The following is a 20,685-nucleotide window of genomic DNA, read 5'->3' on the forward strand; positions in this document are numbered from 1 at the left end:
CCTTTCCTAGAATGAGTGGCTGCAGTCGGGAAGCCCTTTTCTTCCAAGGAAATTCGGCTTTGCCAAGGGATTCAACAGGGACGGTGAAAGCCGCTGGAGAAAGGTCCTGGTGGGTTTTAAGGTGGCTGGGATTCTTAAGTCCCAGCCATTAGCCCTTGTGGCCAACCTCTATGCCCAGGCAGGGGCAAGCTCCATGAGAGCTATTCTTTTCCTTTTGATGGAATTGTCCCCCATATCCAAAATTTAAAGATATGAAGGACCATAACTGACTAAAGCTGGAGAAAGGGTTTAATAGACTGTTAATTTCTGTCTAGGACTGGACAAAGGCATGTGTCTGAGGATTTATACATCATTAATAATGTGTGTGTGTTTGTTTTTACCAAAAACTGTTCATTCCCTAATGGGCTTGAATCCCTTTGAAAACTCTCATGAGGAGTGAATTATCAGAGGCTGCTTAATACAGCTAAGCCCAACAGCCTGAATCTTTTCTTTTTTTTTTTTTTAAGGTTTTATTTATTTATTTGACAGAGATCACAAGTAGGCAGAGAGGCAGGCGGAGAGAGAGATGGGGAAGCAGGCTCCCTGCTGAGCAAAGAGACTGATTTGGGGCTTGATCCCAGGACCTTGGGATCGTGACCTGAGCCGAAGGCAGAGGCTTTAACCCAGTGAGCCACCCAGGCACCTGAGCCTGAATCTTTTCAAACGGAGTCTGAAATTTACGTTTTTGCCCATTTCCTAAACTTTGGAGCAAGGTAGTTATAATTACATTTTCTTAGACTTAAAAAACAGGAAAAGTTTTCCTGCTCCTGAAGAGCTGGTTTGCTTCCTTCTTTCTGCAGTGGAAAAAACACACGACTGATTTGTTTTTCCTTTCGCATTGACTGCCAGGGAGCTCAGAGCTAAATCTCATATTTAGCATGGTGCCACCTTTGTGATAGATACTTCCTCTCATTCCTTAACTCTATATTTTCCTGCTTTTTGTTGGAAATAAGCAGGAATTAAATGTCTTCTGAGGATTTACTACCTTATCTTTATGCCACCAATCCTATTTTGAGAAGTACAATTTTGGAATTGAAAATACTTGAGGCTCCTAAAAAAGGGGGGACCTTTATAAAATATACCACATTTGCCTCGTTGTGTTTCTGGCAATTATTTGCTTCCTAACTTATGAGAGAAACTCCTCTGACTTAATGTTTCTGCTCTTTCTCACCAATGTTGGTGATGCCATTGCTTTCCTCTGTATGTTCAGAACCACTACTCTAGGCTAGGATCTCATCATCTTAGGCCCAAGTTTCTGAAGCAGGATCCTAAGTCCCCCAAAGACTGATGCATCACTAGATCCCAAACAGTTATGAGCGCGTTCTCCTGAAACCACTCTGTTCTCCGACTGTGGCTTAAATAATGTTTTCTTCTCTGCATCATTTCACATATTTTGTTTACATCTCTTGAAACTTTAGAATTTCTATTATGCTAATTTGCATTTGCTGTTACATGCTTTTCGGTGATCTAAAGCTTTTTCTAGTTAAAAATATATTAAGGATTTGCTTTGTACAGGGACTTGCTAAACTCTTTACATGTGTTACCTCATTTGATCCTTAAACAATCTTAATATATAGGTACCATTATTATTACTGCTATTCATCTATAAACCATATAAAGTAAAGCTCAAAAGATCTATAATCAGTGACCATGTGAGTCAGAGGCCCAGCATGGATTCTGACTTGCCTGAGTATATGGCCTCCCCAGTCTTTGAGGTAGGAATCAAGCTTTCTGTTTTTTTTCCTCTTCTATCTCATGTAATAAGAATTGAGAAAAATCATGTATGGAGTGCCTGACTTTTTAAATCTATGGGACCCCCCCTCCCCAGACATTCACACATGACTTGAAAAGCATGGCTTTGATAATGAGGTTTCCTACTCCAAAATCCAAGTGAATGTAATCCCTGGGCTATCCATCTTCTCACTATAAAGGGGAAACATTTCTTTCTTTCTTTCTTTCTGTTTCTTTTATTAAATCTACCTTGATCTGAGTTCCACCAGCAGCTGTTGACACATACCTAAGAAGGAAGTATGTTTCTGGGGAATCCTCTTCTGTGGGACAATACCCCAGTAACCATATGAAAGGCATCTCTCCAGCTGGCATGGGTAAAACTATGTGAAACCCATTCCCACAGCATTTTGGAATTTGACATTCCAGATAATAATATGCTTCTTATCTGAGATCTGCTCAAAAGGCAAGATTAAGGAAGCCAGCTGATTACAGCTTTTAAATAAGGGCATTTGTGCATGCATTTGTCAATTTTCTGTAAAAGCTGAAAATACTTCCTCAGTCAACTTAGCAATATTAGTAGGAGAGTTTCGCCCAGATGTCCTGAAATGCAGATTAAAGTTCTAATCTTGATGAGCAAGGCCTAATTTTGGATATTTTTTAATCAAATTTTATGTCCTGTCATGAAAACCTTGAAAAATTACTTCCCATCATGACATTTTAAAAATTGCCTTTTATCCCTGAAACTGGAGAATAAAGATGCTTTTAGCAGTAAAATTTAGTATGGGATAGGGCCTATGTTTAAAAATACTGCTGACAAAGACATATTTGAAAAAAAGGCAACGCTGCTGCCATTGGCGGGTTGATCCTCCTTGTCCGAACCTTTGGTGTAGACGTCTACGAGGCCATTTCTACCTACATGGAACAGTTAGAGGTTATTGTAACCATCTTAGCAATAGACGGGAGCTCAGCTGGAACTGATATGTGTGATCGCTGATTGATTACCTGTCTGCTTGATAGTGTGTAGTTGAGTGAACTCGTTTCCTTTACAGGACAGAAAGATTCACAAAGTAGAAAGTGCAGGTCCTTAAATTACATGAAAATTAATGTTAAGAATATAGTGATGAATCTCTGCAGATGTAGGCACATACTGTGGGTACGGGTATACCCTGATTTAGGAAAATCACAGCTGTGGCAGTCTCTGTTTACAACATACACAAAAGGATGCCGTTATTAGCATTACAAAAGAGAATAATTTCTTTCTTACAGGAGAATTAGCCTCAAACTTCATTAGCACCTATTGCATTTAACATATACTTGGATCTATAATCTTTCCCTTTAAACACAGCTTTCTGGGGACTTCTCTGTTGCACAAAAACAAGGTGTACACCAGCATGGTCTCTTTTCTTGGAATTCTCTCTTCTTGAATTCTTATTCAAGAGTAAGAATGTCTTGGGGCGCCTGGGTGGCTCAGTCATTAAGCGTCTGCCTTCAGCTCAGGTCATGATCCCAGGGTCCTGGGATGAGCCCTGCCTGCATCGGGCTCCCTGCTCAGCGGGAAGCCTGCTTCTCCCTCTCCCGCTCCCCCTGCTTGTGTTCCCTCTCTCGCTGTGTCTCTCTCCGTCAAATAAATAAATAAACTCTTAAAAAAAAAAAAAAGAATGTCTTATTCATTTTTCTAACCCAAGAGCTGGGAAGAGTACCTTTAAATAGTCATTTTCCGGGGTGCCTGGGTGGTTCAGTGGGTTAAAGCCTCTGCCTCTGGCTGGGGTCATGATCCCGGAGTCGTGGGATCGAGCCCCGCATCGGGCATTGGGCTCTCCGCTCGGCGAGGAGACTGTTTCCTCTTCTCTCTGCCTGCCTCCCTGCCTACTTGTGATCTCTGTCAATTAAATTAAAAAAAAAAAATCTTGGGGCGCCTGACTGGCTCAGTGGGTTAAAGCCTCTGCCTTCGGCTCAGGTCATGATCCCAGGGTCCTGGGATCGAGCCCCACATCGGGCTCTCTGCTCCACGGGGAGCCTGCTTCCTTCTCTCTCTCTCTCTCTCTCTGCCTGCCTTTCTGCCTACTTGTGATCTCTGTCTCTCAAATAAATAAATAAAATCTTAAAAAAAATATCTTAAAAAAAATAGTCACTTTCCGTAGGTATGCTGAAATCTGCTGCTACTGTGAAGATTGCTCTGGGTCCTATGGTTCTTTCTTCGCTGGGCTCACACAGGGAGGACTTACCTGTGCTTGAGGGCAGTTGCATTTTTGTGCGGTTTGTTTCTACTTGCTAATATACCTCTTCAGGGTGAGGTAAGGCCTAGGCTCAAAATATTGCCTCCTGGGTTGCCCTAATCACATCTCTTTGTTGTCTGAGGTCATTAGGAGGCTCTGCTCCAATTAATCTTTCTAGTGTTTTCCTGAGTCAATGTGTTGGTATTCTTCCCACCTCAACTCAATGAGCAAAAGCCCAGCTCTCATACCTGCCCTCATATATCTCTGCCATGGGGGAGGGGGTGCAGGCTGAAACATAATGTCCCAGATCTAACCTGATGTCAGAATTCGCTGTCATTGAATCACACCCAAAGAAAGCTGCTCATTCAACTAGGCTCCCTATCAGTGGCTTCCTGTGAGTCTAGGTGGCCCAATCATCAGTATTATAACATTGGGATACTACTGGTATTCTGGAGGGGTGGGTGGGGCTTAGCCTTCCTGAACAATGGATTCCTTTGAGGAGCTGATGAAAGTTATACACCTCCTCCTCAGGAAAATGCACATATTCATAGTCATGGAAATTTTTGCATACAGTTTTGGAGGTTCCCAAGTGCCTCTTCCTTAGAAACAGGCCTCTTCTGTCCTTGTTTGCTCTGAGTCAGGCCATCAGAGTTTTTTTTTGTTGTTTTTTTTAAATGAACAAATTTTTAAAAGTATTTCTTTTTCAGTAATCTCTGCACACAGCATGGGGCTTGAACTTACAAGAGTCTCCTGCTCTACCAACTGAGCCAGCCAGGTGCCCCACCATCAGAACGCCTATTCACGCATCACTAATAACAAAAAATAATTAATTCAGGAAAGATCAAGTCACATTTTCTCAAATCCCCACAAAAAGCCATTAATACCTGTGAAAACAGTTTTTCTCCTACAATAACCAGTGCACACATTTACACAATATTCCAGCTTTAGGTTACTTCAGTATACCCATTTTTAGACAGATGTAACTACGTTCCTAATAAATGCACAGGGACAGCCCATACGCTAAACTTTTACCAACATTTTAAACACTAGAACAAAAGGAAACCTTAGGTTTTTTTGTTTGTTTGTTTTTTCTTCTATTTCTCTTTTCCCATCCCTGGCAAACTGGTCACAAATACTGAAATGATCAAAAAGAGGAGATGCAAAACCCATCCCATAAAACTAACCTAATTAATTGAGTCAAGCTATCTATTTCAGATGGAGAACCCAAATCATGCACATCTACATATAGGAACATGTATTTAGGATTTCCAAAGGAAATTTCCTTGTGGAAACTAAACAAAACCCTAGGCCTTCCTTAAAATGCAAGAGCAGATGTATTTTCAGATATTCTGTCACGTAGGTAACCAAAGTGGACTTTTAATTATGGGACATTAACTATGCATTAATATTTCATTATAACCAGAGTATAGAGCACATAAACTGCCATTAGAACTGAACAGGTTTGTACTATATGGGATCAGTTTTGATTTTTGCTGCTTACTTTCTTGGGGTTTGGTCCCACCTCCATCCCAAATGCCTCCCCGCAGTACTCAAAGTGAAGGAGCTTCATCCCACCCTGTGGCAGTGGCAACTTGAATGGTAGTTGCCCCAGACATGGCATCCAAGTGTCCAGTCAGACTGTTTGAGGAGGAATGCTGCCAACTGCATTCCTAGCCTAGCCAGGCTCTTAAGGGGCATCCTGAATTGGCAGGAAAGCAACAACCCCATGTTCTGTGTTCAGCTCTCTCAATCCACACACAACTCAAGCCAGAGCATTTGGCTCAGTGGCTTGAGTCAACTTTCTGCCTTTGCTGGGTCTTGGGTTAGCTATCAGCAAAATAGTACTTTTATTCCCAAGGACTCTGAGAACCTTGATTAACCATTTTAAGAATTAAAAATATGACAAGACACTACAATAACATATTCTGGAGGAATGTTGGAAAACTCAGGGGCAGAGAGCCCCCACTGTGAATAGAAGGCAACTATCAATGAAGGCAAAATAACTGACCAAAGGAGATCAAGATGGCCACTGCCAACAATTAACCCAGTTTTCTTTCAGATCTATTTTTCCTATAAATATAATAATGAAAAATATATTCTTGAATATACTCTGTGAAAAATTCCCACATATATGTTCGTATTAACAATAAAGAAGTGGATCATATATTCATAAGAATACATCATATTTAATAAATAGATAGATTTTATATAAATTCTTCTACTCTTTAGTCTCTCCCTTAGTTTTCTCTCCCAACTCCAGCTCCAGTGGCAGTACATGGACAAATACGATTTAAACTTCACAAATATCCTTATGAAGACAGAATTAAATAATTTCCAAATAGCTGAAAATAAAAAACAAGTAAATGTGGCTTTCAGTGAACTGGCTTTGGGCAAATTGGTCTTTTTTTTTTTTAAGATTTTATTTATTTGGCAGAGAGAGATCACAAGTAGGCAGAGAGGCAGGCAGATAGAGAGAGGGGAGGAAGCAGGCTCTCTCTTGAGCAGAGAGCCCTACGCGGGGCTCAATCCCAGGACCCTGGGATCATGGCCTGAGCTGAAGGCAGAGGCCTTAACCCACTGAGCCACCCAGGCGCCCCAGGGGCAAAGTGGTCTTTTTGCCTCAGTAGCAAGCTCTTGCTGTTAACTCAATTTTGTTTTCTGTTTTGTTTTTTGCAAACTTTTAACTCAGTTTTGGATCCAGTCTTGCTAACAGGGTTTTTATCTTGTACCCGAGTCCACAGCTCATGTAATTGTTTTTGTGTAGTGAATGGATGTCCCTGTTGTTCATTGAGTCTAGGCTCTCCCTTCTTCCCAGTGCAGTTCCAGGGAGGAATTCCAGGGAGGAACTCCTCTATCACTAGAGTCCTGTTGTTCAATCAGGAAATTCTTCTGAACACTTACTATGTGCCAGGCACTGTACTAATACCAGGGATATAGACGAAGCTTAGATTTATTTACTTCTTGATGCTTATATTTGGTAGAAGAGGATAAACAATAAAAGTGTAGACCAATAAAAGAGAATTTCAGACATTGATGAGGTCTAAAAAGAAAACTAAATGGATTGTTTTAGCAGAGAGATACAGAAGGAGGCTACTTCAAATAGGGTTATCATGAAGAGGTCTTTGACTAGGTGACATTTAAGCCACAATCTAGCCAACAAGAAGTCAAGCCTGGTAAAGATCAGGGAGGATTGGGTGAGGACAGGCAGGGGGAGAACATTTCTGGAAGCAGAAATTGTTAGCATAAAGGCTTTCATACAGAATTGTTCTTGGTGTGTTCTCAGGACAGAAATAAAATTGTGACTGGAATTAATGAGAAGACTGGGAATGACAGGAGTTGAGGTCGGAGAGGTAAGCAGAAGCTAGATCATGTAGGGCCTTGTATAGGATAGATATTTTCTAGATGAAATAGAAAGCCATTGGAGGGCTTTAAAATGGGAGTGGTGAGATCAAATTTGTTTGTAAAGGATCACTTTGACTGCAGGTGGGTGGAGAATGAATTATAGAGGCCCAAGAGTGGAAGAAGAGAGAGTAGTTAGGAAACCACTGTACATCTCCAGAGAGATGATGGTGGCTTGATGTGGAGGTATTTGGGAAGATAGGGTAATAGATGGATTTGGGATATGTTTTGGAGGGAAATGACAGGATTGCTGATGGATTCAATGTAGGAGATGAGGGAGAAGGCGAAACAGATTGACTTTCAGGTCTTGATCTTGATTCTCTAAGTAGATAGTGTATAGTTCCTGAAATTTGGAAAGACAGGTTTTGTTGGGGTAGAGGAAGTAAGCATTCTCTATGAGATACTCTTGAACATCCAAATAGTTCTAACTAACTTCCCCTCCCCGTGGTGATCACCTAGTTTGTTGTACCTTCCAACAGTACCTGATTTCAACTTTCTAGTTCCTTTGTTGTACCCTTTGTGTGTATCTGACACTCCATTCCCTCATTCCTCCAAAATGTCTGCTGTTTGCCAGTCTGCCAGGCTTGTTTGTAGCCATGACTGTTCTGCACTGTCTTCTCCATGCCCCCGCCATGCAGGTGTGGTTCGCTGTGTTTTCCTAGTGCCAGCCCAGTCTCATTTGAGGAGTCTGGGTACAGGTTCCAGGCTCCTGCCCTTCCCTTTCTTCTGCTGGGAGAATTGCTTTATCTCTCTAGTTGCTGGCCTCCTTGTTTGTAAGATGAATTAGATCAATTCTCAAAGCAGGTTGCTGAACCAGCAGCATCAACATCACCTGGGAATGTATAAGAAATGCAGGTTCTCAGGCTCCACCCATATTTACCGAATCACAACCTCTGGGGGTGGGTTTTAACAAGCCTTGCACCTGAATTTCAAAATTCATGCCCAATTTTGAAAGCCACTGAACTAGATATTCTTTAAGCTCCCTTCTGGTGCTTACATTCTATGAATCTACTATCCTTTGATCTGATCTACATGATTTAAGTGATTTTTTAAAATTCTGTAATCATATCTCAAGGTTATGAAGAGTTCAGATAACTGAAAGGGCAGATTGTGAGATAACCCCTTCCTTATATAATTATTTATGTGGTTTCTTCAAACATTTATTTAAATTCATCAGCCTCCAGCCATATACTTTTAAAGAAACTTTAATAAAAAAAATCACTCAGATTTATCACAGTGGAGTTGTACATCATTTTAGTGAATGGTTGAAAACTGCTGAACAGGTGTAATAATGCCTTTGGGATTAAATAATTGTAACTGAATTACATCTTCATAATGATAGCAAGGGGAGGTAGCACCTCTCACTGCTCTATCACAGTTGATTTTAGAAGGGTTATAAGAATTGGAGCAAGTCTGAACCATTATTATCACCTACTGTTTGGGATGCTGTACTCATAAACTATAAACAAAATTGTAATTATTAAGCTGTGGTCATGTACAAATTTCTAAGAGATGGAATTGGTGTAATTTTAGAGTTTGGTTTTCTTAAATTTAATCTCTGTGATGCTAAAATAACCAATTGTTTCCCTCAATTCAGTTTAAAAAATAAACAAAAACAAAAGCAAATAATACCTAATTCAATTAAAGCCATTTGTTTGCAGTCACCATGACAGAATTAACACTTATTTAACTTAATGTCCTCTGCTTCTTCTAGTTCCAGAGGCAATGTGAAACTTAAGAAAATAATTTAAAGATGTAAAGATTCATCACATTCTCAAAGCTCAGGAAACAAAACAAACAAAACAGCCTGAAGCTCATGAGTCCTCAAATTGTCCACTAGAGAATAGAGAAATTTGATATGTGTTGTTGTTGTTTAATAAACATAAGACTCTTTTTTAAAAGAGTTTTAAAAGATTGTAAATATCTTGTGGGTTAACTTAGAAAAATTCACTAAGTGTCTGTACTTGCTGCATGGGTTAGGGATGAAAAAAGTCAGACAAGGGAAGTGCTTTTAAAGATGTGCAAAGAGGTGAATTCCTAGTAAACAAACGTGTTTGAATTTCCCATTTTCAGGCCTCTGTGTTCTTGGCGAGCCTGAAAAACAGATCCTGCCTTCCGAAACCATGAATCCAACACCTAGGAAGACAGCTGAAAGGTAGATCTCGGGTGTCCTTATGATTCATTCTTTTTGTCTTTACTGCAATCACCTTGACCATTTAATTGTACCAATTTCTAAAAGAAATGTAACAAGGTTTTAAGTATGAGTTCTAGTTGATGCTTAAACTGAAAGAAAATGAAATACTAGCAAATGCTTGTATAATATAAGCCAAGGGGTTTTCACAGTTAATTGAAACATCTGAGTAAAATGAAGATTACCTATGTTTTATGTCTGCCACTGATGAGAAAACGAGAGATTGGTGTGATGTACTCATTGGTTTGTGAATCTAAAGGTGTGTGGAGAGTGTCACAAATCACCTTGATGTCCCTGAGAAGGAGATTTTACCTCTGAAGCTCCGATTAATAAAAAAAGATATTTAGCTAGATAGCCCTTGGTTGCCTATGCATCTGTGTGTTCTGACACATAGCAGCCCCTTCATTTCAGGGCTGGAATAACTTACACTCAGGAAATCAGCTCAGGATTCATTGTCTTTAGATTAGTATATGTAAAACATCTCAGTTGGAGGCAGTAAAGAGTCAAAACAAATCACACTACACCAGGTTTGAAGATCTGTTTTCATTTGTTAAGGTAATACAAATTTGATATAAGAATACCAGATCATTTTCCCCTGAGCACAAAATTTGTTTATGGCCTATCGAGAAAAGAAGTGGCAAAGGTACAGAGGTAGAGGTATTCATCTCCTGCCGCGCATGTGTCTGAGGTCAGCCTGGTTCCTGCCAAACTCCCCAGCTTTTTCTCTTATCTGAAAGTGGAGGTGAATGTGGGGGGGCGGTCAGGGTGATGGGCAGCAGGAACCCTGAAGCAAAAAGCGCAACTGGACCCTCCAAATCTACTTTCACTAGCACACACTGTGCAGAAGGACAGACTAAATTAGAATTCAAAGCAGGGCAACCTGCGTGGCTGTTGGTTAAGCTTCTGACTCTTGATCTCAGCTCAGGTTTTGATCTCAGGGTTCTGAGTTCAAATTCTGCGTTGGAACTTGGTGTGAGTTCAAGCTCAGCATGGAGCCTGCTTTAAAAAAAATTAAATTCAGAGGAACAAAGAAACAGATTGAACCTCAATGTCTCCTGTCAGACACAACATTCTGTCTTGTCTTCAGTAAGAAAAACTAAAAGAAGAGCTCCTCCATGTTGGAAGGACCCAATACATAAGTCAATTCCACTGCCCAGGGTCCAGTGTGATTTTTGACCCATTCAAGATTTCAGTTTGTTGAGGGTAGAGCCAGTCTCCCAGTCCAGCAACCTTTCTTGTACACCACCCCTTTCCCATAGAATATTTCTCTGAAAACTTGGTTCCATTAAGCAGTTAGCAAAACAGGTATTCCAAAAACTGGGTGTGGTAGTCAAATTCTTTTAGGCAGCAGATGGTTAGTCATTAAACAGTGTCAGACAAGTTTCTTGGGGGCAGGATCCTGAGTCTGTTTGCCCTTGTTGATTGTGAAGGGAGGCACAACTTGCTGGTGTAGAATGAAGTATTCCCAGGCGTGCTTTGTGAGAGAATCCTCTTTTGTTGTGGAGCAGGGAGGCTTTGGAGAGTCTAGTGATTCACAGAGCTTTCTTTGGACAGATTTGATCTATACCAAAGTGGTCCTGTAGTGACTGCTTATTTGCTTGGAGACTTGGGAGAAGATCAGTTGGTTCAGAGTGTGAATGGGGCACCTATGGGCAGGTCAGGCACTCAGAACTGCAGGATGCTTGTCTGCCAAAAGAGACGCTGCTCTACAGCAGTGGTTTTCCGTGAGAAAAGGAAGTATTGTTGCAACTACAGGGGCTGGGCCAGTGTCTCCTGGAGGCAGGGAAGGGTCTCCTGGGGTAGACAAAACTTTCCACACCCGCATGCCCCCAAGTAGAAAACTCCCCGCTTTACCATTGTTGACCTAATAGCATTGTACATACAAATATTATTCGACCGGGCAATTCTTCCTACAGGAAAGTTTCTTTCTGACAAACTTACATTTTTGGAAAAAATATATATACATGTCATATACACACATATATTTTATACACACACACACACACACAGCGATAGTCACTTAAGCAATGTTAGTAATAACAAGAGATGAGAAGCAAGTAAATATCTACAAAAGGAATATGTGTAGCCATTACATAAAGCCAACTCTAGATGTATGATTAAATGAAAAAGTAAAGCACAGACACAGGACATTAGGATAAAACTGCATTACATATCATTAGTGGATACTCAAGAAGTATAACAGTGGTTGCACCTAGTGTCTCAGGGCTGGGGCTGTCAGAAAAACATATTTCACACTCTATACCCTGTTACATGCTCAGTTTTGTACCATATGTAAGAGAGTGGCTCCCAGCTGCTCCCCCTCCATACATATATGTCAGTCATCATATCAAGAGATGGAGTTATTTCCATTTAAATCTGGACTGGCCCTGGGAAATACTTTGGTGGACACATCCTTCTGGTAAGTCCACCCTTAACCTCTAGGAAGACTAATAGCTTCTGCTTCCTTCCCATGAGAAGCCAGCTACCACGTAAGATGTCCAGTCACTCTAAGAATACCATGCTATATTCGGCCATCTCTGTGGAGGCACCCGGTAGGTGAGTGATAAGCCATCTTAGACGTTGCAACCCCAGCAGACACTACATGCTGTTGGAGAACCTCCCTGCTGAGCCTGTCCCAGATGGTAGAATTGTGTTTTTGTTTCAAACCACTAAGTGCTGGGGTCATTTATTAAGCAGAAAGAGATTTTAAAAATTATTGCATATTAAATGTAAATATGTATAATAATTTCAAAGTGTTTTTTCATATAAATTTGTATAAATGCAGGATTTGAAATATTTTAATAGGAGGATAAGAAAGATAACCACAGATGACTGAAGTGGGGATCAGAACATATCACCCATGAGGAAAAAGAGTAAAACTAATGAGGAAAGAGGCAAATTTTGCTGATTTCACAAGACACCCTGGGGTTTAATTTCTGTCAGGGCAACACACCCAATCCTGTGTGTGTGTCTCTCTCTCTTTCTCACACACACACACACACACACACACACACACACAAGCCACTTAATTATTCTTCTAATTGGGGGGAGAGGAGGGAATATTAAATACGTTAATTGTTACCATCATCAACCAGAGTCCAAGACTGTGAATTGAGAGTGTGTTCCAAGTTACACCACGGGATGCCTGCTGGGACCTGATAATGTGATAAAGAAACAAGACAAAGGAACCTAAGTAGCATAACCTCAGTGTTTCAAAATAATAGACAGGTGGAAGGAGAAATTAGTTTGATTTTAATGAAAAAAATGAATTCTCAAATATTTTAAAGGGCTGCAGTTATTACTTTTAAGTACAGTACATTTTACAAAGTTATAAATGGGTATCTAATAAGTTAAATGAGGTAAGTTAATGAAAGAATTAAGATTCACACGAGGCCTACATTATATAATTATGTATCATAAAACAGAAAGTCCTTTAACATGTTAGAATTAATTGGATGACCCAGAAATTGAAGGTACATTGAAGTTTTAGTTTGAAAAAGCAACTAATTTCAGATTAAGCCTTTGTACATAGTAGATACTCAACAAATGCTTGGTAAACCAAAATGAACCAACTAGGAAGGGCCTTCAGCAATTGTCACTCCCTCTGGACAGACAACTACATCCAGTTCCCACTGCGTTAGTGGTAACCCTCCCCCACCCCATACTGTATCCAGAGGCACTTGAGAATGTGAGGGTAACCTTGAACATGGTCCCATTTACTTATTTTAAAGCAAATCATTTTTAAAAATCAGCAATGTAACTATGAATAGTAACAAATTATTTGCTGAATAGTGCAGTTAAGAACAGCTAATTTAAGACATTTCCTGCAGAAAATTCCAGCTGAAGTGTGAGTAGGTTAACCTGGAAAGATTAATACAGAAAAGAGTAGAAACAAGCAGAATACCAGAGTATTTTCCAGGTTCAGCCTGAAGACGTGGGAAGGAGCATGTCATGAGAGAGTGATGAGCATCCCGGAGTGTAGTGTGGAACCAAATAGCTACCATCTCCCCCTCATATTGTTCTGGGACAGGCCCTAGCACCCTGCTCTGGGTAATGAGACCAGCTCTGAGGAGCAAGTCAGAACAGTGGGAGGAAGGACATTGTCATCCTCAGCTATAATATTAACTGGAATCTATCCAAAACATTACCTCGGGTAAGATCTGCTTTCTTAGTTCTTTTCATCAGTGGGGACTCAGGTGAATTTCTAAGACCATAACATAGCTTAGAATCAAGATCAATACTGAATTAGCAGACATGGCTAAGGATAACTGGGGGGAAATAATTAACAAAATTAAGGAGGATTTGCACCGCTGGGAACCATTAAAGTTATTTTATGGGTCCATGTAAATGTAATAAAATCTCTGTCTGTGCCACAATTTAATTTCACATCAAAAAGGTCCCCACAGATAGTCTGTAAGATTATTTTACTAAAATTGAATATGTCTATCCCTTCTTAGTCAAAAAAAAAAAAAAAAAAAAAAAAAAAAAAACACTTACTCTGCCTAGAAAGTTATGTTTCACACAGAGGACAGGAATAAGGCCCATCTGATCTCAAGCATTGCCTAATGTCAGCAACTCATAGGACATAACATAATTAATTTTTATTAATAATAGCACTTCACAATTGGCAGAGATGGAACATAATATACCAAAAGGATGTTTCCAAGAATAGCGCATACTTTTTTCAAATTAAAAAAGTCAAATATTAACAAGAGTGGAATACAAAAAGATAATGTCTATTATACAGACATTCTTCATATTTTTGCCATATATTTTAAAAGCTTATTGGCATATAATTCACATACTCTACGATTCACCCATTTAAAGCATATAATTTCAGTGGTTTGTGGTATATTCAGAGTTGTGCAACCATCCCACAACCAATCTTAGAACATTTTCATGACCCCAAAAAGAAACCCCATACCCATTAGCAGTCACTCCCTACACTCTCCCTCCCCCAGCCCCTAGGCAACCACTAATCTGTTTTCTGTCTCTAGATTTGCCTATTTAGAATATTTCATGTAAATGGAATTATACAACATGTAGTCTTTTGTGACTAACTTCTTGCACTTAGCATAATGTTTTTAAGTTTCATCCATGTTGTGGGATATATGGGTACTCCATTCCTTTTTATTGTCAAATAATATCCCATTATATGGATATATTACATTTTATTTATCCACCTGTCAGTTTGGTGGACATTTGAGTTGTTTCCACTTGTTGGTTTCTATGAGTAATGCTGTTGTGAACATTGACATACAAGCTTTTGCGTGGACAAGGTTTTGTGCTTTTTTATTTCTCTTGAGTATATACCTAGGAGCATAGGCATATACAACCTAGGTCATATGGCAGATTTACAATTAAGATTGTGAGGAGCTGTCAGACTGTTTTATAAAGTGAATGGACCAGTTTACATTTATATTTACATTACATGTAAGGGTTTCAGTTTCTCCACATTCTCACTAACAGTTGTTTCTGTCTGTTCTTGATTATAGTCATCCTAGTGGATGTGAAGTGTTATCTCAGTTTGGTTTTAATTTGCATTTCCTTAATGGCTAATAATGTTAGCATCTCTTCATTGCTCATTAGCCATTTGTATATTTGGAGAAATGCCTAATTCAGACCTTTTGCCCATTTTTAAATTGGTTTGTCTTTGTATTATTGAACTCTAAGAGTTATTTATATATTCTGGATACAAATCCCTTATCAGATATCATCTGCTAATATTTCTCCCCTTCTGCAGGTTGTTTTTTCACTTTTTTGCTGTTGCTTGAAGTACAAAAGTTTTCAGTTTTGATGAAGTCCAATTTATCTATTTTTTCTTTTCTTTTTTTTTTTTAAGAATATTTTATTTATTTGTCAGAAAGAGAGAGAGACAGCACAAGCAGGGTTTCCTCAGGCAGAGGGAGAAGCAAGCTCCCTACTGAGCAAGGAGCCCCACATGGGACTTGATCCCAGGACCCCAAGATCACGACCTGGGATGAAGGCAGTCACTTAACCAGCTGAGCCACCCAGGTGTCCCATAGCTATTTTTTCTTTCGTCACTTATGCTTTTTTTTTTTTAAAGATTTTATTTATTTATTTGTCAGAGAGAGCGAGCACAGGCAGAGGCAGAGTGGCAGGCAGAGGCAGAGGGAGAAGCAGGCTCCCCGCCAAGCAAGGAGCCCGATGTGGGACTTGATCCCAGGATGCTGGGATCATGACCTGAGCCGAAGCCCAAGGCTTTAGCCCACTGAGTCACCCAGGCACCCCAATGTCACTTATACTTTTGATGTACCATTTCAGAAGGCTTTGCCTAACTCAAGGTCACAAAAATTCACTCCTGGGTGTTTTTGAAGAGTTTTATAGTTTGAGCTTTTACATTTAGATTATAACCATTTTGAGTTAAATTTGTGTATAAGGAAGGGAAGAGGTTCACACCTCGATTCTCTTGCATGTATAAATCCTATAACTGTTTTAAATGATGTTATTACTCATATTTTCTTGCACTCTGAGAAATATATATTGTTAATACAAAAAGGATAGTTTTTGTATTACAAAATTTAATACAAAATGTAATACAAAAAAAATAGTTTTTGATTCTCCCTCTCATAATTTACTCTTAGATCATACTCACATCCAGTCTGAGGAAATAAATGCCCAAATGTACTGGCCCATCTGCATACCTAAGATGTGACTATTCAACAGACACTGAAGTGACGGGAGTCATTGCATCATACCCAAAAATGAATCTGGAGAGAAAATGGTCATTTTCCTCTTGTGAATTAAAAAATGTTATAAGAACAGAAAATACTCAAAATGGGCAAGGGTATAGGGGGAAAAAAAGGATTTCTCCTAGACTGCCCTTAGAAGTGCAAATGAGTACGATGTTTTCTGGAAAGTAGTTTGGCCATATTTCTCAAAAGCTTCAAAAGTGTTCATGCCATTTGATCTAATCATCCCTCTACTTAGTAGTACTCCATAGAAATAAGCAGGTTGCTCATGTGAGTAGATTTACAAAGATAACTATCACTGTATTTTTAGAATTGAATTCTTTTCCTACTTCTGTAATTTCTTAATTACATTATTATATATAATATATATTAAATGATTATATGATTGTATTATAATCACAAAAAATTTTGAGCATGTACCCCCAACATTTGTATATCCATTATATACATTAATATAATTTGTATCTTATAAACCATACACGTATTAAAGGATAAGATAAAAAGGAAATAATACTTTAAAATAAATGTGTATTTACTTTATTTATTAGTGCAGAAAATCATTTTGATTTCAGTAAAATTATTATTAATTACATTTTAGTGAAGACAATGCCACTGACTATCAAATCCAATAAGAAAATTGTTTTAACAAAGAGCTTTTTTTAGTTGTAGAAGTGTCAGCTCTGCCATCATGTGTACTTCACATGGCTTGAGTGATTGGCATTATCTCAAATTTGAGGTCTTTTCACAAATTTTATTATATTTATTTATTTTGTAAAGATTTTATTTATTTATTCGACAGATAGAGATCACAAGTAGGCAGAGAGAGAGAGAGGAGGAAGCAGGCTCCCTGCTGAGCAGAGAGCCCGATGCGGGGGCCCGATTCCAGGACCCCGGGATCATGACCCGAGCCAAAGGCAGAGACTTTAACCCCTGAGCCACCCAGGCACCCCTAGGTCTATTCACAAATTTTAAAAATTGTCTATTTTGAGGGGTGAGTTAAAACTAAATAATGTAATCATAAATCTATTTAACAGGAGTGCACAAAAGTATAATACATAGCAATACTCTGGAAATTGACTAACCCAGAAGTTGATTGAATTCCTCAGCTCTGTGTAACTCCCAACTCCCTTCTTCCTTAAGGACTCTCCACATTTTCTTTCTTTGCTGTCATCAGCTGAAATATGTGCCAAATATTGTTGCCACTGTCAACCCATATTAAATAAGGTATAAATCTATACTTAATCTCTAACATTTTCCACTGTATCCTGAAGGGTTCTTATATCCCTCCTAGAGTGAATTTCTCATTAAAAAAAAAAATTTTTACCTGTTTATTTATTTTAGAGAGAGACAGCAAGTGTGAGAGATGGGGGAGGAGCAGAAGAGGAGGGAGATGGAGAGAAATCTCAAGCGGACTCCGTACTCACCCCCGCTCGGGGTTCGACATCATGACCTGAGATCATGAGATCTGAGATCATGAGGTTAAATTATGATTAGTTAAACTAGTGCAAATTAGTACAATGCTTTCTGGAAAGTAGTTTGGCCATAGATAGATAGATAGATATGTAAATATAGATATCTTTGTATATACCCACATGAGCACACTGTTTATTTCTACAGAGTACTACTAAGTAGAGGGATGATTAGATCAAATGGCATGAACATTTTTGAAGCTGTTGATAAAAACTAGTTAACTAATCATAAGTTTAATTTAACTCACCCCTCAATCATCTGAGATCATGACCTGAGTCAAAAAGAAGGATCAGATGTTTAACCCTCTAAGCCACGCAGGTGCCCCTGGAGGGAGTGCTCCTTTTTGGAAATAATTATCATAAAGCTAAATGTTTAAAACTTGGGTTCTGAAGTTAGACCATGTTCCATATCTTGAATCTTGCACTGACTGAGTCAGTTTTTCATCTGTAAAGTGAGGATAACAGTATCATGTCCTTCATAGGGTTATTGTAAGGATTAAATAAGATAATGTTTATGGAGTACTTAGCATGTTGAGTGCTTGGTTAATGTCAGTAATATTATTACTTCAATTAAAAAATATTAATTTATTTATTTTATTTTATTTATTTTTTAAAAAGATTTTATTTATTTATTTATTTGACAGAGACACAGTGAGAGAGGGAACACCAGCAGTGGGAGTGGGAGAGGGAAAGAGCAGGCTTCCTGCGGAGCAGGGAGCCCAATGCGGGGCTCAATCCGAGGACCCCGGGATCATGACCCGAGCTGAAGGCAGCTGCTTAACAACTGAGCCACCCAGGCACCCCTAATTTGTTTATTTTAGAGAGAGAGAGATCATACACAGGTAAGCAGAGGGAGGAGCAGAGGGAAAGGGAGGGAGAGAGAATCTCAAGTAGACTTCCTGCTGAACACAGAGCCCCACACAGGGCTCAATGTCACAACTAGGAGGTCATGGCCAGAGCTAAAATCAAGAGTTGGATGCTTAACCAACTGAGCCACCCAGGCATCCACCTACTACTTCAGTTTTTCTGCAAAGATTATTTATTTTGATATTCAGAAAAGGAAAACAAAACCCTTAAAAAGAATAAGGCTTGATTCTAAATTCCATAAAGATGAAGGCTATGGCCTGTGTTTCTTTTTTTTCTCTATCACCACCTGCCTAGCTTAATGCCTGGCCTTCGGTTGTTTGCCAGACAGGTGCTTTAACCAATTAAGCAATAGAGCCACCTCTACAGATGTGTTTAAAATGTATTTGTTGGATGCCTGTGGGTTGCCTGGGTGGCTCAGTCAGTTAAGGGTCTACCTTCAGCTTAAGTCATGATCCCAGGGTCCTGGGATCGAGTCCTGAATGGGGCTCTTTGCTCAGTGGGGAGCCTGCTTCTCCCCTTGCCTGCCACTCCCCCTGCTTGTGTGTGTTTTCTCTCTCACAAATAAATAACTAAAATTTTTAAAGAAATTTATTTGTTGGATGGCTAAAGAAAGAGACTGCATACCTTAGTAATAAAGAGTTCCTCCACTTTTTATACTGGTGATTATAGGAGGCGGCATGGAGTGTGGCTCTGAGTAAAAGCACAAAATGTATTGTTTACTCCCAGTGATACTGAATTCTGTTACACGTATTTAAGTGGTTTGCCCTTACCATATACATTCCTGTAGCATTCTCCCTTACCTAAAGTTCTCAAACCAGACTTTTGTCCTGGGAGTCCACCATCTGAAAATCACTCAGGGAATCTGAATATGTAGCTGCATGAAGATGGGAAGTCCTAATTCTTAATTTATCTTAAAATCAAAGCAGAATCATAATAAAATGTAAATTATACCTGGAAACATATTTATTCTTCTTTTATATTTCCAGTTCAAGTCAGATGTTCAACTCCTGCATGTACAAGTGTTCTGCATAGAAAACTTCTGTCCCTTGACCACAACCCAACCTGTTATATGTCCTAGAAATCTATTCTACTGATCAAAGGGAAATTTTCTTTTTTTTTTTTTTTAAGGTTTTTCTTTTTTTTTTTTTTAACTCTCCAGTCAATGAAAGGGAAACTTTATTGAGGACCCAGAACCTTGGGGCTCAGGCAGGAGGCCCCCCTGTGGGCAAAGGTAGAGCCGGTAGAGGGGCCTTATTTGACCTTCTTTTTGGGGCGCAGGTTTTTGGTGCGGCTGCACTTCTTGCGGCAGTTGACAGCGCGGGGGTGCAGGCGAGCATAACATTTGCGGCAGATCATCTTGTCACAGTTGTATTTCTGGGCCAGCTGGCGGAGGGAGGGCTCAACGATGCCACCCCCAGAGGCGAAGCACCAAGTGCAGGGCGGACTCTTTCTGGATATTGTAATCTGACAGAGTGTGGCCATCTTCCAGCTGTTTGCCCACAAAAATCAGACACTGCTGGTCATGGGGGTTGCCCTCCTTGTCTTCGATTTTGGCTTTGACATTCTCAATGGTGTCACTGAGCTCCACCTCGATGGTGATGGTCTTGCCCGTCAGGGTCTTCACGATGATCTGCATCTCTGCGTCTGCTGGCGCGAATCGGCAAGGCCGCTGCCACCAAACCTCTCGGCCACATCATTGAAGAGAAAGAGGGCAGACTTTTTAAAGATTTTTATTTATTTATTTGACAAAGAGAAAAATCGCAAGTAGGCAGAGAGGTAGGCAGAGAGAGAGGGGCAAGCAGGCTCCCCACTGAGCAGAGAGCCCGATGTGGGGCTCGATACCAGGCCCCTGAGATCATGACCTGAGTCAAAGGCAGAGGCTTAAACCCACTGAGCCACCCAGGCACCCCTCAAAGGGAAATTTTCTATGTGGCTCCTTGCACAAACAACTCTCAGGACTAGAAAAAATAGCTTGGCCTGCACGTCCTGCTGCTAAGAGGCTGTAAGTCTTTTTTCAATCTATGAGGCACTATTTCATCAAATAATGATTTCTTTAAAAG

The 20,685-nt window shown here is 39.7% G+C and overlaps 1 pseudogene; it reads right to left on the reverse strand.

The window, feature by feature from the left end:
* Positions 1 to 19,854: 19,854 nt before the first annotated feature.
* On the reverse strand, positions 19,855 to 20,311 carry LOC116858886 (annotated as a pseudogene).
* Positions 20,312 to 20,685: the final 374 nt, after the last annotated feature.

Source organism: Lontra canadensis, unplaced genomic scaffold (genome assembly GCF_010015895.1).
Source record: "Lontra canadensis isolate GAN:19392208 unplaced genomic scaffold, GSC_riverotter_1.0 scaffold4, whole genome shotgun sequence".
Lineage (NCBI taxonomy): Eukaryota > Metazoa > Chordata > Mammalia > Carnivora > Mustelidae > Lontra > Lontra canadensis.